General features: G+C 42.0%; 1 protein-coding gene and 1 long non-coding RNA gene across 5 annotated transcripts in view; one reads left to right on the top strand and one right to left on the bottom strand.

Annotated features, from left to right (window-relative positions):
* PRRT3 (proline rich transmembrane protein 3) overlaps window positions 1-24,409 on the bottom strand; it is a 70,990-nt gene that overhangs the window by 4,775 nt on the left and 41,806 nt on the right. The gene's annotated exons all lie outside the window — the stretch shown is intronic.
* LOC117351474 lies at window positions 8,920-23,270 on the top strand. The gene is made up of 3 exons (XR_004537429.1): window positions 8,920-9,458; window positions 9,873-9,948; window positions 10,363-23,270. It is a non-coding gene; the product is annotated as an uncharacterized LOC117351474 (long non-coding RNA).

Raw genomic sequence — 24,409 nt, 5'->3', positions numbered from 1 at the left:
TTATGCTTATCACCCAAGCTATCTGCAGATCTAGGAGGGATAAAATCTAAACAGAAAAAAATTCAAACAAATATAACATATAAAACAAAGATAAGAATTTCCGCTGCTGGGTCAGACCAGTGGTCCATCGCGCCCAGCAGACCGCTCACACGGCAGCCCTTAGGTCAAAGACCAGTGCCCTATTTGAGTGTAGCCTTACTTGCGTATGTTCTGTTCCAGTAGGAACTTATCCAACCTTGTCTTGAATCCCTGGAGGGTGTTTTCCCCTATAACAGCCTTCGGAAGAGCGTTGTAGATTTCTACCACTCTCTGGGTGAAGAAGAACTTCCTTATGTTTGTACGGAATCTTTTCCCTTCTAACTTTAGCGAGTGCCCTCACATTCTCTTCACCTTGGAGAGGGTGAACAGTCACTCTTTCTCTACTAAGTCAATTCCCTTCAATATCTTGAATGTTTCGATCATGTCCCCTCTCAGTCTTCTCTTCTCAAGGGAGAAGAGGCCCAGTTTCTCTAGCAAAAAAAAATTAACATTCTCTCACATTAATGTAATGCAACGGTAGAACTTAAGCCAGCCACTATCACGTTCTCCTGTGCATTAAATGCAAGTTCAGGACCAAATCCAGCACCACAGAATATTATGGAAGACCTGAAACTGGGTGGGTAAAGGAACAATGTTCAGATTACAAAGGTCAAATACAACTCAAATGAAAACCCTAAGGCCTATAAAGGAAGTTGAACTTCCTTGATACAGGTTTCATAGAGCATCTGGCAACTTCATTGGCCTATTTGTGGCTAAGAGCCAATGCAGGGCCTGAGTTAGGAGCTGAAGATAATCCATTTGAGACAAAGAGCCTGTATAATAAGCAGAAGTAATCCTTTACCACCTGAACCTAACAGTTAATGATTGAGTAACAACATAGGAAGAAGACATCACCTTTTGGGATTGAAAGGAGTATCTGACTCTTAGATCGCTAAAAGGGCAGAGGTTAGTGACACCTGTGATAAAAAAAAAAAAAGCTAGGTGGGAATCAGCAAGATCCAAAGCTTTGTATTTCTTAGCGTCAACATTAAGAAATCAACTTTCCAAATTTATTAGATTTAAAATACTTTTGAAGACCTATTTTTTTCCAACAAGCATTCAATAGAGAGAACATAAGAACATAAGAATAGCCTTACTGGGTCCATCAAGCCCAGGAGCCTGTTCTCACGGTGGCCAATTCAGGTCCCTAGTACCTGGCCAAAACACAAAGAGTAGCAACATTCCAGCATCTCAAAGAGTAGCAAGATTCCGGAACCCCAGCGAGAGCAACATTCATGAACTGAGATTGTGATGTCATAATGCCTCATTCTACAAAGCCTCAGAGTCAACCTCATCAATGATGTCACAATGGCTTGATTGTCCTACACTTGGCACACATTCTTAGAATATAAGAATAGCCCTCTGGGTCAGACCAATGGTCCATCAAGCCCAGTAGCCCGTCCTCACGGTGGCCAATTGGTCCTAGTACCTGGCCAAAACCCAAGGAGTGTGACATCATGGCATGGACTCAGGAAAGAGATGAGGGGGCGGGGCTGTGGTGGAATGGAGCAGGGCCATGTGTCCTCTTTTTTTTCATTAATAAATCTGGTAACCCTAGTGGGATGGGGGGGGGGGTCCTTTGTATACTATGAATACCCTTCCTATAAACACCACCAGTTCAGGGGAACTCCAGTTTCAGTGTTACAACAAGTCAAGAAAAAGAAGACACGACCCTCAGAAAGGAAGGAGTGGCCTAGTGGTTAGAGCTACAGCCTCAGCACCTGAGGTTGTGGGTTCAAATCCTGTGCTGCTCCTTGAGACCCTGGGCGTCACTTATTAGGTAGGTTGTGAGCCCACTGGGACAGACAGAGAAAAATGCTTGAGTACCTGATTGTAAACCGCTCAGATAACCTTGATAGGCGGTATATAAATAAATTTCAAGTTTCAAGTTTATTATAAATTTCATTGATCGCTTATTCAAAATTCTAAGTGATGAACATATCAGTAAAATTACAAAATTAAGGGGGCAACAAAACAAACAGAGAACTAAATCTTACAAAACATACTGAAGACTAACTTTACAAACGTAACAAAACACGAGGAAAGGATGGGAAAAGAAATACAAATTGATTGATAGAAGAGAAGACAATTATGGTTAAAAAAAAACCCAATAGGAAGGGAAAGAACAATGAAGCTCAGAGAAGTTATGGGATTGAAATGAAATTCCTAGTCAGGCTTTCTAATTATACTTAAATAATAATAATGATAGTCAGAGCAGGGAGAGCAGTGTTTGCTGTTTAAACTTTTCATTCATCAGCAGCTCTGGTCAATCCTGCTCATACCCATCTGAGGTTAGGCAGTACAAAATGATCAGTAAATCGGTTCTCATCTGCAACCACGGAAGCGCCTAATCAAAATACTTCAGGTGCTTATCTATAGCTAAGATAGACACCATCTCCTTTTCATTCATTCCTCCTCCCTCCCTGTCCCATCAAGGTGTTTGTTGTTACTCAAGCCAGCAGCAGGTCAACCCCTGCCTCATCTCTTGAATCCCCCCACTGACAGTGAGAGATGGGCAGAGACCGGTGAGGCAGCAGGAAGATTAGACAGCCAGAGCTGGTGCCCTAGAGAAACCTTCAGCCTCAGGCCCCACATATGCTCAGAGGCCCTCCATAGGCGTCCAGAGTTCATCGTGGCTTTCCAAAACCCGGACAAGTGCCGGGTTTTGAAAAGCCTGTCGGGGAGCCCAGATAGTCCTCTAAAAAGAAGACACGCCCAGGTTTTTACGGGCATCTGGTAGCTCTAGTTGTATGGGGTCTCCAAGGCAGTGGTGTGGGCCATGGACTCACTCACTTTGGACTCTGCCCCGCCCAGCAATGGCTGGTGGGGTTCCCTTGGCATCTCTCTTCCCCCACCCACAGGCATTCCAGCATCTCTCAACTCCACGCCAGGGCACTTTTTAAAGCCTTTATTCACAGTCAGCAAGCAGCGATTCATTCCTGGCCACAAGTCTTCTTTCTGATGCAACTTCCTGATTGCACATAGGCGAGATCAAGTCAGAGGGAAGGCTTGGGGCCAGAATATGGCTCTTGAAAAAAGAGTAAAAATTAAGGAAAAGGGTAAACCACAACAAACAGGTACTCGAAAGGTTAACCCACCAGGAGAAAAGTACATTCAGTAATTGAAGGAAAGGATCTCAGAGTTGCCACTCCGTGGATAATAATGAAATTAACCAACTACGGAATTGTGGCAGGAGTATCTTTCATAGATCCAAAAACCTTCATACTAACAATGTGTCGAATTAGAACACGTTTTAGAAAAATTTAAACATTTACTACTTAAAATATTTTTTTGTATTTCTTTGAAAACCCTGATGAAGCCGCTTGTTTAGCGGCGAAACGGGGTCCCTGTTGGAAACGTTGGAAGGGGCTGTAGCGGTTGTTTGCCCTACACCGCTAGCTATCGACAAAAGCTAAAAAGATAAGCGCTTTTGTTTTCAATATAATTTCAAGAATGCTATTTGCACAAAGTTCTTTGCACAAATTTAGATAAGTGCTATTTGCACTATTAAGTTCTCATATTTATTGACTCTATATATAAAAAGAAATACAAAAAAATATTTTAAGTAGTAAATGTTTAAATTTTTCTAAAACGTGTTCTAATTCGACACATTGTTAGTATGAAGGTTTTTGGATCTATGAAAGATACTCCTGCCACAATTCCTTAGTTGGTTAATTTCATTATTATCCACAGAGTGGCAACTCTGAGATCCTTTCCTTCAATTACTGAATGTACTTTTCTCCTGAAAAAGGAGGACAGATTGAGACATGTGGGTTTTACTTTCATTGAAAGCAACGGAACTAAAACCCGGATGTCTCAATCCATCTTCCTTTTTTGGAGCCATATGGTAACCCTAGGCCAGTGTCAGCATTGTGTATGAGTCACTGCTTGCTGATGGCAAAGAAATGAAGGCTTTTACAGGTATGGAGAGGTGAGTGGGGAGAGAATTGAGAGACGCATGATTGCCTAGGGGGGGGGGGGGGGGAGAGGGAAAGGAAAGGTGACGGAGGGGTTCATATGCTCACCAACCTTGGATTCAGGGCCACCAACAATTGGGTACTTGACTATGCCCCTACGTCCTAGATTGAGTTATTGCTTGGGCAAAACGTGCCTAAAAAAATTCATTACTCAGGTAAATGCCTTTTTGAAAACTGCCCACCCTTCCTGCAGGTGTCGATGGTTCTATGAGTTTCTGTGGCTGTCAGTTCCTCAACTCCTGTTACTATGGGTATTTGAAGATATTTGAAGATGGAGAGACCTGGACACATGGCTCGAGTCTAAACAGTCCCATTCTGCCTCAAGCCCTGCCCTGTTTTGCCTCTAGTCCCGCCCCCAAAAGCTGCATCTCTTTTTTTCCTGGCCTCCAGGCCGTGTCTGGAGAACCTCCAGCATGTGTGGATGCTTGTGACATCATCCACACATGCTTCTTGAAGGCTCTCCAGACACGGCCGGCGCGTGGGGCTTTCCTAAACCTGGACAAACTACTCGGTTTTGAAAAAAGTCTAAAAAGAGGTCATGTCTGGGTTTTCCCAGAAGTCTGGTAACCTTAGCTATAGGTGACTGCCTGGTTTTGCCTAATGATTCCACTGCCCCTATAGATAGCTGCTCCACACATTGGGGGTGGGGGTTATCAAACACTCCTGAAGCCGACACCTATATTTCATAATGGGAGCTGTTGAAAAAAATATCCATGAGCACAAGATAACTGAGATGCAACTGAGTAGGAGTGAAAATAACAGCCATCATAAATTCCTGTGTTATCGGTCACGCAAATAATCTCAGCCTCTGCCGCCATCTGTGTCTAGGCTTTCGTCAGGGTCATCCTCATTTCAGTCTGAGAGAGGCAGAGGAAGGAGAGAGCTGGTGGAGGAGAACGAGATATGGGAATTAGCCTGGGGGGCCCCTTCCATTTGCCACGCTGAGCCTTGGATCCGATTCAGGCTTTCTGACACCCTCTCTACTATATGCTGGGCCTTGTTGGTCCGGGAGATGGAGATTGAGAGAGCCAGAAATCAGCCAAAAAAATCCCTGTTTGGGTGTTTGTTTGTTTGTAAGCTGAGTAGCATAGAGAGTAAGGAGAAGAGAAAATCGTCTGTGCCTCTTTTATCAGAATATGGTTATCCCTATGACTTATGACCCAGAAGCGAAGGCACTTCAGTCCTGACAGGGGCTAAACCGGCCTGTGGAAAAGAATGAGGGGGGCGAGGGCTGTGTTTGATGAAGTGCCATAAAAGCACTTGCAGATACCGTGTGGAGGATGTGTCACGAAGCCCCCTCTGGCTTGCCTCGACACCCCCGTGAAGTCAACTGGTGGTTTGACTCTGCTCCCAGGATAAGCTGTCGGTCAACAGCACCACGTGAGTGTGGTTTATATGAGAGAAATCAACGATGATAAAAAAAAGAGGGGATGGAAAATACTGAAGCAAGCTGCTTTTGTCCATACAAATTTCAATACCCAGAACCCCTTCTCCCATTGGTGTAGTAAGGGGGTGGGGGTGGGGGTGAGTCTTCCTAAAGGCACAGCACCCCTTCCTCCTCTCCACTCCATGCACCCCTTGCCTTCCCCAGTACATTTTTTACTTCCCTGGTGTGAGGTTGCTGCCCGCGTCGGCATCGGCGCTCTGACATCACTTCCAGGAGCCGAGAAGTTATAAAGGTACGGGGAAAGGAAAGGGGGTGCAGGGAGGGGGGGGAGGGTCGCCGCTCACCCGTACTATACCACTAACTCCACCTAAACTCTCCAAACCCCTCACCTGCAGGCAAAATACTAAGCTCAACACCACTCCATGGAGCTTCCCACTCAAGCGCATCCAGGCATTGCCAGATCCTGAATATGCAGCAACAGGAAGAAGAGCGCACCCCAGGGGGGCGGGGCTCATCAATGCCTGGAATGCGCCCGAGCAGGAGGCTCCACAGAACATGTGCCTGCAGAACATGGTCCCTCACCCACAAATGGAAGTCTGGAAAAGAGGGGGACCGGAAAGAGATAGGCAGAGTGTCCACACTGTACGCTAGGGGGAAGGGACAGAAGAGAGGCAGCGAGGCCGCTTTAGACCACCTAATGCCGTTTCGGGGGTTGACCATGCTTACTTTGGTGTTCCAGGGCCTAAAGCAGCTTCCTAGCCGCAATTCCAGCGGCCCTTTCAGCCGCCTTTTATTTGAGCGTTGGTAGGCACTTCAACCCTGCCTCTTCTGACCATTGGCAGGGCGCCTACTGACGTTATAGAATTTCTGTGCTGCGACCGCATTGACCACACATACCTTGCTATGGCTCTGCAGGCACACAAACTCAGGCATGATTGCTACAGAATTTTTCCCCTTCATGTTTGTACCCGAGGCACTGGGGGGGTTAAGCGTCTTCCCCCAAATCACAAAGAGCAGCAGCGGGATTTAAACCAGGCTTCCCTGGTTTCAGCCCAGTGCTCTATTAGGCCTCTCCTCCACTCTGTAAGATCACGGAACTGAACTTTGGCTAATTTAACATCTGCATTCGCCAAAATAGGAAAAAAAACCAGAGAAAAATGTCTCTGGGAAGCTTCTAGTGGAAACATAGTGTCTATTCCAGAAAGATTTCTGAAGGTAGCTACAATAACAGCTGTCTGCATGTCCAACCCCTCTTTCTCTCTCCCTCCCTTGCATCCCTCCCCCTGTGCAGCATTCTCTCCCTTCCTCCCACTGCCATATCCAACATTTCTGGTTCTTTCCCACTCTCTACCATCTCTCGCTCCCCTTGCCTTGTGCTCTGGATCAACCCCCTCTATCTCCCTCCATGCACCATCTATCCCTTCCTCCCCTCCATCATCATGTGCAACATTTCACCCTCTCCCTTCACCATGCACATCTCCCTCCCTTCCCCATGTGTCAGCAACCTTCCTTCCTCTCACCTCCTCCCCTGTGCCAACAACGTTTCTTCCTCTCCTCCCCCATACTCTCCCCTAGTAAGGCTTGCTTCATCAGGTCATGGTATCGCAGCAATTCACACACACTGCCTGACACTATCCCAGAAACCTCCCCTCTGCTACAGAGAGACGGCTGGGTTAGCGGCAGGTAGCATGTAGGAGTCGCTGCCGATACCATGACCTGATAGCTGACACTGAATAGGATTCTGTGCAGCAAAGGGGGAATTCTGCATGACTGTGCATGCCATTGTATAGATCCATGGTGAGGCCCCACCTGGAATACTGTGTGCAATTCTGGAGGCTGCATTATCGTAAGAATGTGCTGAGACTGGAGTCGGTCCAGAGAATGGCCACCCGGACGGTCTCGGGACTCAAGGATCTCCTGTACGAGGAATGGCTGGATAAGTTGCAGCTGTACTCACTCGAGGAACGCAGAGAGAGGGGAGACATGATCGAGACGTTCAAGTATCTCACGGGCCGCATCGAGGTGGAAGAAGATATCTTCTTTTTCAAGGGTCCCATGGTAACAAGAGGGCATCCGTGGAAAATCAGGGGCGGGAAACTGCACGGGGACACCAGGAAATTCTTTTTCACTGAAAGGGTGGTTGATCGCTGGAATAGTCTTCCACTTCAGGTGATTGAGGCCAGCAGCGTGCCTGATTTTAAGGCCAAATTGGATAGACACGTGGGATCTATTCACAGAGAAAGGTAGGGGAGGGTCATTGGGGTGGGCAGACTAGATGTTTTCTGTGAAAATTCTGCATTGTGCAGTCGAGCAGAATTCCGCCAGGAGTACTGCGTATCCGAGATCTTTGGAGATCCTTGGCCATTAAATTCTGTGTGATGACTGCCTGCCTATGACTTTGCTATGTGAACTCTACTCTTCTGCTCCCTATGAAAGCAACATCCTAATGGTTCCAGATGCTGTACAGAAAGAATATTGCATCCACATGGAATACAGACGAAAATAAATTATACAGTGACATCTCAGGAGACTCCAAAACAGAAATTAGTTTTCCATGTTTCAGGCTTTTGTTATTCCTAGCTTCAATCCACCTGTTTTCTCATGGAATACTTGAGGAGGAATCTGTTGCTCTGTCATTCGGGGGTCTCATGCAGTTCCGGAAGTGTTTGAAGTTGTTCCCACGCCCCAGACTAGATTGCTCTCACTAATTGCTTGCTGTTTGCTGACTCACTGCACTCTCCTGAACTACCTTTACAGACGTCTACAGACTGTTTACCAGGAAATAAGCTTTACATTCGATTTTAAGTCTAAATTTTTTTTACATATTTACTTATTTTAACCAGCCTCTCTGCCTCTCCAAGGATCCGCCGCCGCGAAGCGGCGGCCCCGCCGACGACTCCGCCCACATAGCATTACCGGCCTCTCTGCCTCTCCAAGGATCCGCCGCCGCGAAGCGGCGGCCCCGCCGACGACTCCGCCCACATAGCATTACCGGCCTCTCTGCCTCTCCAAGGATCCGCCGCCGCGAAGCGGCGGCCCCGCCGACGACTCCGCCCACATAGCATTACCGGCCTCTCTGCCTCTCCAAGGATCCGCCGCCGCAAAGCGGCGGCCCCGCCGACGACTCCGCCCACATAGCATTACCGGCCTCTCTGCCTCTCCAAGGATCCGCCGCCGCGAAGCGGCGGCCCCGCCGACGACTCCGCCCACATAGCATTACCGGCCTCTCTGCCGCTCCAAGGATCCGCCGCCGCGAAGCGGCGGCCCCGCCGACGACTCCGCCCACATAGCATTACCGGCCTCTCTGCCTCTCCAAGGATCCGCCGCCGCGAAGCGGCGGCCCCGCCGACGACTCCGCCCACATAGCATTACCGGCCTCTCTGCCTCTCCAAGGATCCGCCGCCGCGAAGCGGCGGCCCCGCCGACGACTCCGCCCACATAGCATTACCGGCCTCTCTGCCTCTCCAAGGATCCGCCGCCGCGAAGCGGCGGCCCCGCCGACGACTCCGCCCACATAGCATTACCGGTAGTCCTCCCTATATATTTCCCTGCTTTGCGGCGCACGCCTATTGCTCTCACTAATTGCTTGCTGTTTGCTGACTCACTGCACTCTCCTGAACTACCTTTACAGACGTCTACAGACTGTTTACCAGGAAATAAGCTTTACATTCGATTTTAAGTCTAAATTTTTTTTACATATTTACTTATTTTAACCAGTTAAGTATTGCTTTGATCTGTTTTTATATGTTTTTACCTGTTTTATTTGTTAAACCTGTTTAATTCATTTTTTAACTTTCAAACTTATCACTCTTCACTTTAATTTACAAATTATTGTGATAGATCTAATATCCTTTTAGCTCACCTCGTCGTTTCCAGTAACCTAAGTTTGTTTCTTGTCTTTCTTCATGTTTTTAATGTCTGTCTTCTTTAACTCTTATAGGCCTCTCTGCCTCTCCAAGGATCCGCCGCCGCGAAGCGGCGGCCCCGCCGACGACTCCGCCCACATAGCATTACCGGTAGTCCTCCCTATATATTTCCCTGCTTTGCGGCGCACGCCTATTGCTCTCACTAATTGCTTGCTGTTTGCTGACTCACTGCACTCTCCTGAACTACCTTTACAGACGTCTACATACTGTTTACCAGGAAATAAGCTTTACATTCGATTTTAAGTCTAAATTTTTTTTACATATTTACTTATTTTAACCAGTTAAGTATTGCTTTGATCTGTTTTTATATGTTTTTACCTGTTTTATTTGTTAAACCTGTTTAATTCATTTTTTAACTTTCAAACTTATCACTCTTCACTTTAATTTACAAATTATTGTGATAGATCTAATATCCTTTTAGCTCACCTCGTCGTTTCCAGTAACCTAAGTTTGTTTCTTGTCTTTCTTCATGTTTTTAATGTCTGTCTTCTTTAACTCTTATAGGCCTCTCTGCCTCTCCAAGGATCCGCCGCCGCGAAGCGGCGGCCCCGCCGACGACTCCGCCCACATAGCATTACCGGTAGTCCTCCCTATATATTTCCCTGCTTTGCGGCGCACGCCTATTGCTCTCACTAATTGCTTGCTGTTTGCTGACTCACTGCACTCTCCTGAACTACCTTTACAGACGTCTACAGACTGTTTACCAGGAAATAAGCTTTACATTCGATTTTAAGTCTAAATTTTTTTTACATATTTACTTATTTTAACCAGTTAAGTATTGCTTTGATCTGTTTTTATATGTTTTTACCTGTTTTATTTGTTAAACCTGTTTAATTCATTTTTTAACTTTCAAACTTATCACTCTTCACTTTAATTTACAAATTATTGTGATAGATCTAATATCCTTTTAGCTCACCTCGTCGTTTCCAGTAACCTAAGTTTGTTTCTTGTCTTTCTTCATGTTTTTAATGTCTGTCTTCTTTAACTCTTATAGGCCTCTCTGCCTCTCCAAGGATCCGCCGCCGCGAAGCGGCGGCCCCGCCGACGACTCCGCCCACATAGCATTACCGGTAGTCCTCCCTATATATTTCCCTGCTTTGCGGCGCACGCCTATTGCTCTCACTAATTGCTTGCTGTTTGCTGACTCACTGCACTCTCCTGAACTACCTTTACAGACGTCTACAGACTGTTTACCAGGAAATAAGCTTTACATTCGATTTTAAGTCTAAATTTTTTTTACATATTTACTTATTTTAACCAGTTAAGTATTGCTTTGATCTGTTTTTATATGTTTTTACCTGTTTTATTTGTTAAACCTGTTTAATTCATTTTTTAACTTTCAAACTTATCACTCTTCACTTTAATTTACAAATTATTGTGATAGATCTAATATCCTTTTAGCTCACCTCGTCGTTTCCAGTAACCTAAGTTTGTTTCTTGTCTTTCTTCATGTTTTTAATGTCTGTCTTCTTTAACTCTTATAGGCCTCTCTGCCTCTCCAAGGATCCGCCGCCGCGAAGCGGCGGCCCCGCCGACGACTCCGCCCACATAGCATTACCGGTAGTCCTCCCTATATATTTCCCTGCTTTGCGGCGCACGCCTATTGCTCTCACTAATTGCTTGCTGTTTGCTGACTCACTGCACTCTCCTGAACTACCTTTACAGACGTCTACAGACTGTTTACCAGGAAATAAGCTTTACATTCGATTTTAAGTCTAAATTTTTTTTACATATTTACTTATTTTAACCAGTTAAGTATTGCTTTGATCTGTTTTTATATGTTTTTACCTGTTTTATTTGTTAAACCTGTTTAATTCATTTTTTAACTTTCAAACTTATCACTCTTCACTTTAATTTACAAATTATTGTGATAGATCTAATATCCTTTTAGCTCACCTCGTCGTTTCCAGTAACCTAAGTTTGTTTCTTGTCTTTCTTCATGTTTTTAATGTCTGTCTTCTTTAACTCTTATAGGCCTCTCTGCCTCTCCAAGGATCCGCCGCCGCGAAGCGGCGGCCCCGCCGACGACTCCGCCCACATAGCATTACCGGTAGTCCTCCCTATATATTTCCCTGCTTTGCGGCGCACGCCTATTGCTCTCACTAATTGCTTGCTGTTTGCTGACTCACTGCACTCTCCTGAACTACCTTTACAGACGTCTACAGACTGTTTACCAGGAAATAAGCTTTACATTCGATTTTAAGTCTAAATTTTTTTTACATATTTACTTATTTTAACCAGTTAAGTATTGCTTTGATCTGTTTTTATATGTTTTTACCTGTTTTATTTGTTAAACCTGTTTAATTCATTTTTTAACTTTCAAACTTATCACTCTTCACTTTAATTTACAAATTATTGTGATAGATCTAATATCCTTTTAGCTCACCTCGTCGTTTCCAGTAACCTAAGTTTGTTTCTTGTCTTTCTTCATGTTTTTAATGTCTGTCTTCTTTAACTCTTATAGGCCTCTCTGCCTCTCCAAGGATCCGCCGCCGCGAAGCGGCGGCCCCGCCGACGACTCCGCCCACATAGCATTACCGGTAGTCCTCCCTATATATTTCCCTGCTTTGCGGCGCACGCCTATTGCTCTCACTAATTGCTTGCTGTTTGCTGACTCACTGCACTCTCCTGAACTACCTTTACAGACGTCTACAGACTGTTTACCAGGAAATAAGCTTTACATTCGATTTTAAGTCTAAATTTTTTTTACATATTTACTTATTTTAACCAGTTAAGTATTGCTTTGATCTGTTTTTATATGTTTTTACCTGTTTTATTTGTTAAACCTGTTTAATTCATTTTTTAACTTTCAAACTTATCACTCTTCACTTTAATTTACAAATTATTGTGATAGATCTAATATCCTTTTAGCTCACCTCGTCGTTTCCAGTAACCTAAGTTTGTTTCTTGTCTTTCTTCATGTTTTTAATGTCTGTCTTCTTTAACTCTTATAGGCCTCTCTGCCTCTCCAAGGATCCGCCGCCGCGAAGCGGCGGCCCCGCCGACGACTCCGCCCACATAGCATTACCGGTAGTCCTCCCTATATATTTCCCTGCTTTGCGGCGCACGCCTATTGCTCTCACTAATTGCTTGCTGTTTGCTGACTCACTGCACTCTCCTGAACTACCTTTACAGACGTCTACAGACTGTTTACCAGGAAATAAGCTTTACATTCGATTTTAAGTCTAAATTTTTTTTACATATTTACTTATTTTAACCAGTTAAGTATTGCTTTGATCTGTTTTTATATGTTTTTACCTGTTTTATTTGTTAAACCTGTTTAATTCATTTTTTAACTTTCAAACTTATCACTCTTCACTTTAATTTACAAATTATTGTGATAGATCTAATATCCTTTTAGCTCACCTCGTCGTTTCCAGTAACCTAAGTTTGTTTCTTGTCTTTCTTCATGTTTTTAATGTCTGTCTTCTTTAACTCTTATAGGCCTCTCTGCCTCTCCAAGGATCCGCCGCCGCGAAGCGGCGGCCCCGCCGACGACTCCGCCCACATAGCATTACCGGTAGTCCTCCCTATATATTTCCCTGCTTTGCGGCGCACGCCTATTGCTCTCACTAATTGCTTGCTGTTTGCTGACTCACTGCACTCTCCTGAACTACCTTTACAGACGTCTACAGACTGTTTACCAGGAAATAAGCTTTACATTCGATTTTAAGTCTAAATTTTTTTTACATATTTACTTATTTTAACCAGTTAAGTATTGCTTTGATCTGTTTTTATATGTTTTTACCTGTTTTATTTGTTAAACCTGTTTAATTCATTTTTTAACTTTCAAACTTATCACTCTTCACTTTAATTTACAAATTATTGTGATAGATCTAATATCCTTTTAGCTCACCTCGTCGTTTCCAGTAACCTAAGTTTGTTTCTTGTCTTTCTTCATGTTTTTAATGTCTGTCTTCTTTAACTCTTATAGGCCTCTCTGCCTCTCCAAGGATCCGCCGCCGCGAAGCGGCGGCCCCGCCGACGACTCCGCCCACATAGCATTACCGGTAGTCCTCCCTATATATTTCCCTGCTTTGCGGCGCACGCCTATTGCTCTCACTAATTGCTTGCTGTTTGCTGACTCACTGCACTCTCCTGAACTACCTTTACAGACGTCTACAGACTGTTTACCAGGAAATAAGCTTTACATTCGATTTTAAGTCTAAATTTTTTTTACATATTTACTTATTTTAACCAGTTAAGTATTGCTTTGATCTGTTTTTATATGTTTTTACCTGTTTTATTTGTTAAACCTGTTTAATTCATTTTTTAACTTTCAAACTTATCACTCTTCACTTTAATTTACAAATTATTGTGATAGATCTAATATCCTTTTAGCTCACCTCGTCGTTTCCAGTAACCTAAGTTTGTTTCTTGTCTTTCTTCATGTTTTTAATGTCTGTCTTCTTTAACTCTTATAGGCCTCTCTGCCTCTCCAAGGATCCGCCGCCGCGAAGCGGCGGCCCCGCCGACGACTCCGCCCACATAGCATTACCGGTAGTCCTCCCTATATATTTCCCTGCTTTGCGGCGCACGCCTATTGCTCTCACTAATTGCTTGCTGTTTGCTGACTCACTGCACTCTCCTGAACTACCTTTACAGACGTCTACAGACTGTTTACCAGGAAATAAGCTTTACATTCGATTTTAAGTCTAAATTTTTTTTACATATTTACTTATTTTAACCAGTTAAGTATTGCTTTGATCTGTTTTTATATGTTTTTACCTGTTTTATTTGTTAAACCTGTTTAATTCATTTTTTAACTTTCAAACTTATCACTCTTCACTTTAATTTACAAATTATTGTGATAGATCTAATATCCTTTTAGCTCACCTCGTCGTTTCCAGTAACCTAAGTTTGTTTCTTGTCTTTCTTCATGTTTTTAATGTCTGTCTTCTTTAACTCTTATAGGCCTCTCTGCCTCTCCAAGGATCCGCCGCCGCGAAGCGGCGGCCCCGCCGACGACTCCGCCCACATAGCATTACCGGTAGTCCTCCCTATATATTTCCCTGCTTTGCGGCGCACGCCTATTGCTCTCACTAATTGCTTGCTGTTTGCTGACTCACTGCACTCTCCTGAACTACCTTTACAGACGTCTACAGACTGTTTACCAGGAAATAAGCTTTACATTCGATTTTAAGTCTAAATTTTTTTTACATATTTACTTATTTTAACCAGTTAAGTATTGCTTTGATCTGTTTTTATATGTTTTTACCTGTTTTATTTGTTAAACCTGTTTAATTCATTTTTTAACTTTCAAACTTATCACTCTTCACTTTAATTTACAAATTATTGTGATAGATCTAATATCCTTTTAGCTCACCTCGTCGTTTCCAGTAACCTAAGTTTGTTTCTTGTCTTTCTTCATGTTTTTAATGTCTGTCTTCTTTAACTCTTATAGGCCTCTCTGCCTCTCCAAGGATCCGCCGCCGCGAAGCGGCGGCCCCGCCGACGACTCCGCCCACATAGCATTACCGGTAGTCCTCCCTATATATTTCCCTGCTTTGCGGCGCACGCCTATTGCTCTCACTAATTGCTTGCTGTTTGCTGACTCACTGCACTCTCCTGAACTACCTTTACAGACGTCTACAGACTGTTTACCAGGAAATAAGCTTTACATTCGATTTTAAGTCTAAATTTTTTTTACATATTTACTTATTTTAACCAGTTAAGTATTGCTTTGATCTGTTTTTATATGTTTTTACCTGTTTTATTTGTTAAACCTGTTTAATTCATTTTTTAACTTTCAAACTTATCACTCTTCACTTTAATTTACAAATTATTGTGATAGATCTAATATCCTTTTAGCTCACCTCGTCGTTTCCAGTAACCTAAGTTTGTTTCTTGTCTTTCTTCATGTTTTTAATGTCTGTCTTCTTTAACTCTTATAGGCCTCTCTGCCTCTCCAAGGATCCGCCGCCGCGAAGCGGCGGCCCCGCCGACGACTCCGCCCACATAGCATTACCGGTAGTCCTCCCTATATATTTCCCTGCTTTGCGGCGCACGCCTATTGCTCTCACTAATTGCTTGCTGTTTGCTGACTCACTGCACTCTCCTGAACTACCTTTACAGACGTCTACAGACTGTTTACCAGGAAATAAGCTTTACATTCGATTTTAAGTCTAAATTTTTTTTACATATTTACTTATTTTAACCAGTTAAGTATTGCTTTGATCTGTTTTTATATGTTTTTACCTGTTTTATTTGTTAAACCTGTTTAATTCATTTTTTAACTTTCAAACTTATCACTCTTCACTTTAATTTACAAATTATTGTGATAGATCTAATATCCTTTTAGCTCACCTCGTCGTTTCCAGTAACCTAAGTTTGTTTCTTGTCTTTCTTCATGTTTTTAATGTCTGTCTTCTTTAACTCTTATAGGCCTCTCTGCCTCTCCAAGGATCCGCCGCCGCGAAGCGGCGGCCCCGCCGACGACTCCGCCCACATAGCATTACCGGTAGTCCTCCCTATATATTTCCCTGCTTTGCGGCGCACGCCTATTGCTCTCACTAATTGCTTGCTGTTTGCTGACTCACTGCACTCTCCTGAACTACCTTTACAGACGTCTACAGACTGTTTACCAGGAAATAAGCTTTACATTCGATTTTAAGTCTAAATTTTTTTTACATATTTACTTATTTTAACCAGTTAAGTATTGCTTTGATCTGTTTTTATATGTTTTTACCTGTTTTATTTGTTAAACCTGTTTAATTCATTTTTTAACTTTCAAACTTATCACTCTTCACTTTAATTTACAAATTATTGTGATAGATCTAATATCCTTTTAGCTCACCTCGTCGTTTCCAGTAACCTAAGTTTGTTTCTTGTCTTTCTTCATGTTTTTAATGTCTGTCTTCTTTAACTCTTATAGGCCTCTCTGCCTCTCCAAGGATCCGCCGCCGCGAAGCGGCGGCCCCGCCGACGACTCCGCCCACATAGCATTACCGGTAGTCCTCCCTATATATTTCCCTGCTTTGCGGCGCACGCCTATTGCTCTCACTAATTGCTTGCTGTTTGCTGACTCACTGCACTCTCCTGAACTACCTTTACAGACGTCTACAGACTGTTTACCAGGAAATAAGCTTTACATTCGATTTTAAGTCTAAATTTTTTTTACATATTTACTTATTTTAACCAGTTAAGTATTGCTTTGATCTGTTTTTATATGTTTTTACCTGTTTTATTTGTTAAACCTGTTTAATTCATTTTTTAACTTTCAAACTTATCACTCTTCACTTTAATTTACAAATTATTGTGATAGATCTAATATCCTTTTAGCTCACCTCGTCGTTTCCAGTAACCTAAGTTTGTTTCTTGTCTTTCTTCATGTTTTTAATGTCTGTCTTCTTTAACTCTTATAGGCCTCTCTGCCTCTCCAAGGATCCGCCGCCGCGAAGCGGCGGCCCCGCCGACGACTCCGCCCACATAGCATTACCGGTAGTCCTCCCTATATATTTCCCTGCTTTGCGGCGCACGCCTATTGCTCTCACTAATTGCTTGCTGTTTGCTGACTCACTGCACTCTCCTGAACTACCTTTACAGACGTCTACAGACTGTTTACCAGGAAATAAGCTTTACATTCGATTTTAAGTCTAAATTTTTTTTACATATTTACTTATTTTAACCAGTTAAGTATTGCTTTGATCTGTTTTTATATGTTTTTACCTGTTTTATTTGTTAAACCTGTTTAATTCATTTTTTAACTTTCAAACTTATCACTCTTCACTTTAATTTACAAATTATTGTGATAGATCTAATATCCTTTTAGCTCACCTCGTCGTTTCCAGTAACCTAAGTTTGTTTCTTGTCTTTCTTCATGTTTTTAATGTCTGTCTTCTTTAACTCTTATAGGCCTCTCTGCCTCTCCAAGGATCCGCCGCCGCGAAGCGGCGGCCCCGCCGACGACTCCGCCCACATAGCATTACCGGTAGTCCTCCCTATATATTTCCCTGCTTTGCGGCGCACGCCTATTGCTCTCACTAATTGCTTGCTGTTTGCTGACTCACTGCACTCTCCTGAACTACCTTTACAGACGTCTACAGACTGTTTACCAGGAAATAAGCTTTACATTCGATTTTAAGTCTAAATTTTTTTTACATATTTACTTATTTTAACCAGTTAAGTATTGCTTTGATCTGTTTTTATATGTTTTTACCTGTTTTATTTGTTAAACCTGTTTAATTCATTTTTTAACTTTCAAACTTATCACTCTTCACTTTAATTTACAAATTATTGTGATAGATCTAATATCCTTTTAGCTCACCTCGTCGTTTCCAGTAACCTAAGTTTGTTTCTTGTCTTTCTTCATGTTTTTAATGTCTGTCTTCTTTAACTCTTATAGGCCTCTCTGCCTCTCCAAGGATCCGCCGCCGCGAAGCGGCGGCCCCGCCGACGACTCCGCCCACATAGCATTACCGGTAGTCCTCCCTATATATTTCCCTGCTTTGCGGCGCACGCCTATTGCTCTCACTAATTGCTTGCTGTTTGCTGACTCACTGCACTCTCCTGAACTACCTTTACAGACGTCTACAGACTGTTTACCAGGAAATAAGCTTTACATTCGATTTTAAGTCTAAATTTTTTTTACATATTTACTTATTTTAACCAGTTAAGTATTGCTTTGATCTGTTTTTATATGTTTTTACCTGTTTTATTTGTTAAACCTGTTTAATTCATTTTTTAACTTTCAAACTTATCACTCTTCACTTTAATTTACAAATTATTGTGATAGATCTAATATCCTTTTAGCTCACCTCGTCGTTTCCAGTAACCTAAGTTTGTTTCTTGTCTTTCTTCATGTTTTTAATGTCTGTCTTCTTTAACTCTTATAGGCCTCTCTGCCTCTCCAAGGATCCGCCGCCGCGAAGCGGCGGCCCCGCCGACGACTCCGCCCACATAGCATTACCGGTAGTCCTCCCTATATATTTCCCTGCTTTGCGGCGCACGCCTATTGCTCTCACTAATTGCTTGCTGTTTGCTGACTCACTGCACTCTCCTGAACTACCTTTACAGACGTCTACAGACTGTTTACCAGGAAATAAGCTTTACATTCGATTTTAAGTCTAAATTTTTTTTACATATTTACTTATTTTAACCAGTTAAGTATTGCTTTGATCTGTTTTTATATGTTTTTACCTGTTTTATTTGTTAAACCTGTTTAATTCATTTTTTAACTTTCAAACTTATCACTCTTCACTTTAATTTACAAATTATTGTGATAGATCTAATATCCTTTTAGCTCACCTCGTCGTTTCCAGTAACCTAAGTTTGTTTCTTGTCTTTCTTCATGTTTTTAATGTCTGTCTTCTTTAACTCTTATAGGCCTCTCTGCCTCTCCAAGGATCCGCCGCCGCGAAGCGGCGGCCCCGCCGACGACTCCGCCCACATAGCATTACCGGTAGTCCTCCCTATATATTTCCCTGCTTTGCGGCGCACGCCTATTGCTCTCACTAATTGCTTGCTGTTTGCTGACTCACTGCACTCTCCTGAACTACCTTTACAGACGTCTACAGACTGTTTACCAGGAAATAAGCTTTACATTCGATTTTAAGTCTAAATTTTTTTTACATATTTACTTATTTTAACCAGTTAAGTATTGCTTTGATCTGTTTTTATATGTTTTTACCTGTTTTATTTGTTAAACCTGTTTAATTCATTTTTTAACTTTCAAACTTATCACTCTTCACTTTAATTTACAAATTATTGTGATAGATCTAATATCCTTTTAGCTCACCTCGTCGTTTCCAGTAACCTAAGTTTGTTTCTTGTCTTTCTTCATGTTTTTAATGTCTGTCTTCTTTAACTCTTATAGGCCTCTCTGCCTCTCCAAGGATCCGCCGCCGCGAAGCGGCGGCCCCGCCGACGACTCCGCCCACATAGCATTACCGGTAGTCCTCCCTATATATTTCCCTGCTTTGCGGCGCACGCCTATTGCTCTCACTAATTGCTTGCTGTTTGCTGACTCACTGCACTCTCCTGAACTACCTTTACAGACGTCTACAGACTGTTTACCAGGAAATAAGCTTTACATTCGATTTTAAGTCTAAATTTTTTTTACATATTTACTTATTTTAACCAGTTAAGTATTGCTTTGATCTGTTTTTATATGTTTTTACCTGTTTTATTTGTTAAACCTGTTTAATTCATTTTTTAACTTTCAAACTTATCACTCTTCACTTTAATTTACAAATTATTGTGATAGATCTAATATCCTTTTAGCTCACCTCGTCGTTTCCAGTAACCTAAGTTTGTTTCTTGTCTTTCTTCATGTTTTTAATGTCTGTCTTCTTTAACTCTTATAGGCCTCTCTGCCTCTCCAAGGATCCGCCGCCGCGAAGCGGCGGCCCCGCCGACGACTCCGCCCACATAGCATTACCGGTAGTCCTCCCTATATATTTCCCTGCTTTGCGGCGCACGCCTATTGCTCTCACTAATTGCTTGCTGTTTGCTGACTCACTGCACTCTCCTGAACTACCTTTACAGACGTCTACAGACTGTTTACCAGGAAATAAGCTTTACATTCGATTTTAAGTCTAAATTTTTTTTACATATTTACTTATTTTAACCAGTTAAGTATTGCTTTGATCTGTTTTTATATGTTTTTACCTGTTTTATTTGTTAAACCTGTTTAATTCATTTTTTAACTTTCAAACTTATCACTCTTCACTTTAATTTACAAATTATTGTGATAGATCTAATATCCTTTTAGCTCACCTCGTCGTTTCCAGTAACCTAAGTTTGTTTCTTGTCTTTCTTCATGTTTTTAATGTCTGTCTTCTTTAACTCTTATAGGCCTCTCTGCCTCTCCAAGGATCCGCCGCCGCGAAGCGGCGGCCCCGCCGACGACTCCGCCCACATAGCATTACCGGTAGTCCTCCCTATATATTTCCCTGCTTTGCGGCGCACGCCTATTGCTCTCACTAATTGCTTGCTGTTTGCTGACTCACTGCACTCTCCTGAACTACCTTTACAGACGTCTACAGACTGTTTACCAGGAAATAAGCTTTACATTCGATTTTAAGTCTAAATTTTTTTTACATATTTACTTATTTTAACCAGTTAAGTATTGCTTTGATCTGTTTTTATATGTTTTTACCTGTTTTATTTGTTAAACCTGTTTAATTCATTTTTTAACTTTCAAACTTATCACTCTTCACTTTAATTTACAAATTATTGTGATAGATCTAATATCCTTTTAGCTCACCTCGTCGTTTCCAGTAACCTAAGTTTGTTTCTTGTCTTTCTTCATGTTTTTAATGTCTGTCTTCTTTAACTCTTATAGGCCTCTCTGCCTCTCCAAGGATCCGCCGCCGCGAAGCGGCGGCCCCGCCGACGACTCCGCCCACATAGCATTACCGGTAGTCCTCCCTATATATTTCCCTGCTTTGCGGCGCACGCCTATTGCTCTCACTAATTGCTTGCTGTTTGCTGACTCACTGCACTCTCCTGAACTACCTTTACAGACGTCTACAGACTGTTTACCAGGAAATAAGCTTTACATTCGATTTTAAGTCTAAATTTTTTTTACATATTTACTTATTTTAACCAGTTAAGTATTGCTTTGATCTGTTTTTATATGTTTTTACCTGTTTTATTTGTTAAACCTGTTTAATTCATTTTTTAACTTTCAAACTTATCACTCTTCACTTTAATTTACAAATTATTGTGATAGATCTAATATCCTTTTAGCTCACCTCGTCGTTTCCAGTAACCTAAGTTTGTTTCTTGTCTTTCTTCATGTTTTTAATGTCTGTCTTCTTTAACTCTTATAGGCCTCTCTGCCTCTCCAAGGATCCGCCGCCGCGAAGCGGCGGCCCCGCCGACGACTCCGCCCACATAGCATTACCGGTAGTCCTCCCTATATATTTCCCTGCTTTGCGGCGCACGCCTATTGCTCTCACTAATTGCTTGCTGTTTGCTGACTCACTGCACTCTCCTGAACTACCTTTACAGACGTCTACAGACTGTTTACCAGGAAATAAGCTTTACATTCGATTTTAAGTCTAAATTTTTTTTACATATTTACTTATTTTAACCAGTTAAGTATTGCTTTGATCTGTTTTTATATGTTTTTACCTGTTTTATTTGTTAAACCTGTTTAATTCATTTTTTAACTTTCAAACTTATCACTCTTCACTTTAATTTACAAATTATTGTGATAGATCTAATATCCTTTTAGCTCACCTCGTCGTTTCCAGTAACCTAAGTTTGTTTCTTGTCTTTCTTCATGTTTTTAATGTCTGTCTTCTTTAACTCTTATAGGCCTCTCTGCCTCTCCAAGGATCCGCCGCCGCGAAGCGGCGGCCCCGCCGACGACTCCGCCCACATAGCATTACCGGTAGTCCTCCCTATATATTTCCCTGCTTTGCGGCGCACGCCTATTGCTCTCACTAATTGCTTGCTGTTTGCTGACTCACTGCACTCTCCTGAACTACCTTTACAGACGTCTACAGACTGTTTACCAGGAAATAAGCTTTACATTCGATTTTAAGTCTAAATTTTTTTTACATATTTACTTATTTTAACCAGTTAAGTATTGCTTTGATCTGTTTTTATATGTTTTTACCTGTTTTATTTGTTAAACCTGTTTAATTCATTTTTTAACTTTCAAACTTATCACTCTTCACTTTAATTTACAAATTATTGTGATAGATCTAATATCCTTTTAGCTCACCTCGTCGTTTCCAGTAACCTAAGTTTGTTTCTTGTCTTTCTTCATGTTTTTAATGTCTGTCTTCTTTAACTCTTATAGGCCTCTCTGCCTCTCCAAGGATCCGCCGCCGCGAAGCGGCGGCCCCGCCGACGACTCCGCCCACATAGCATTACCGGTAGTCCTCCCTATATATTTCCCTGCTTTGCGGCGCACGCCTATTGCTCTCACTAATTGCTTGCTGTTTGCTGACTCACTGCACTCTCCTGAACTACCTTTACAGACGTCTACAGACTGTTTACCAGGAAATAAGCTTTACATTCGATTTTAAGTCTAAATTTTTTTTACATATTTACTTATTTTAACCAGTTAAGTATTGCTTTGATCTGTTTTTATATGTTTTTACCTGTTTTATTTGTTAAACCTGTTTAATTCATTTTTTAACTTTCAAACTTATCACTCTTCACTTTAATTTACAAATTATTGTGATAGATCTAATATCCTTTTAGCTCACCTCGTCGTTTCCAGTAACCTAAGTTTGTTTCTTGTCTTTCTTCATGTTTTTAATGTCTGTCTTCTTTAACTCTTATAGGCCTCTCTGCCTCTCCAAGGATCCGCCGCCGCGAAGCGGCGGCCCCGCCGACGACTCCGCCCACATAGCATTACCGGTAGTCCTCCCTATATATTTCCCTGCTTTGCGGCGCACGCCTATTGCTCTCACTAATTGCTTGCTGTTTGCTGACTCACTGCACTCTCCTGAACTACCTTTACAGACGTCTACAGACTGTTTACCAGGAAATAAGCTTTACATTCGATTTTAAGTCTAAATTTTTTTTACATATTTACTTATTTTAACCAGTTAAGTATTGCTTTGATCTGTTTTTATATGTTTTTACCTGTTTTATTTGTTAAACCTGTTTAATTCATTTTTTAACTTTCAAACTTATCACTCTTCACTTTAATTTACAAATTATTGTGATAGATCTAATATCCTTTTAGCTCACCTCGTCGTTTCCAGTAACCTAAGTTTGTTTCTTGTCTTTCTTCATGTTTTTAATGTCTGTCTTCTTTAACTCTTATAGGCCTCTCTGCCTCTCCAAGGATCCGCCGCCGCGAAGCGGCGGCCCCGCCGACGACTCCGCCCACATAGCATTACCGGTAGTCCTCCCTATATATTTCCCTGCTTTGCGGCGCACGCCGCAAAGGCGCGCGCCTGCGGCGCGCGCCAAAGGAGCGCACCTAAGGAGCAGGTCCTGCTCCTTTATGCGCTCCTTCATGCAGCTACTTCACTTCTTTACTTCTCTTTACTCTAACACTTCTTTTACTACAACACTTGCTAACTCTTTCTCTCAGCTCAGATTCTTATTTCTTATACATTACTTCTTTATCTTCTCTCTTCTAATCTCTTCTACTCTTATTCTCAGTCTTTCTCCCCCCACACTCACTAGTATAGATTCAATGTCTTCCATCCCCACCATTTGGGGCCGCCGACCCCCAAAATACATATCAAACTTTACCCATAACACAAGACAATCCAGACACTTCATCACTATCCCAACACATTCAACTCTTAATCCTCCTCTTAATTTACCTAATCCCCCTCTTAAACTTAACATAGGCCTACTAAATGTACGCTCCATAAAAAACAAATACCATTTAGTTTACGATCTTATTACCCAACATAATCTACAGATCATATGTCTTACGGAAATCTGGCTATCACAGGGCGAAGAAGCATACATTACTCAAGCCTGCCCTCTAAACTATAAAGCATTCTTCCAACCTCGCCTGAACAAAAAGGGCGGCGGCACAGCTATTATCTATCACTCTTCTATTTCTCTACAACCTAATACTACTAATTCATTCTCTATTCACCCAATCGAAACTCTTCACTTCACCTTGAAATACTCTTCTTCTCTTAACTTTCTCCTAGTCTATCTTCCCCCGCCTGTATCCATAACTTCACTTTCAACACTTACTTCTATTATATCTGACTTCAATATAGCACATCCTGACTCTATAATTCTTGGAGATTTTAATATTCATTTTAATTCTCCTAATCATCCTATCACCTCTGAACTCCTTACCCTTACTTCTGATCTATCTTTATCACCTCTTATCTCTATGCCTACACATTCCGCTGGTAATACTCTTGACATGATCTTCTGTCCTATTTCAATTAATCACTTTTTTCTCAATATCCAACATCATTCAATTCCGTGGTCAGACCACACTCTCATCACTTGGTTACTTGATCTTCAAGTCCACTCTAGCCATATACCACAGTATAAAAACTCTCAAATCACTCATAATGTTAATAACATATCCCTCTCTACCATACAGTCCACATTTAATCTAAATCTCAAAGAATTCTCATCTCTCTCAATAA

The sequence above is a fragment of the Geotrypetes seraphini genome, chromosome 17 (genome assembly GCF_902459505.1).
Source record: "Geotrypetes seraphini chromosome 17, aGeoSer1.1, whole genome shotgun sequence".
Taxonomy (NCBI): Eukaryota; Metazoa; Chordata; class Amphibia; order Gymnophiona; family Dermophiidae; genus Geotrypetes; species Geotrypetes seraphini.
Note: the sequence above shows the minus strand (reverse complement) of the source record. Positions and strands in the feature narration are given on the sequence as shown.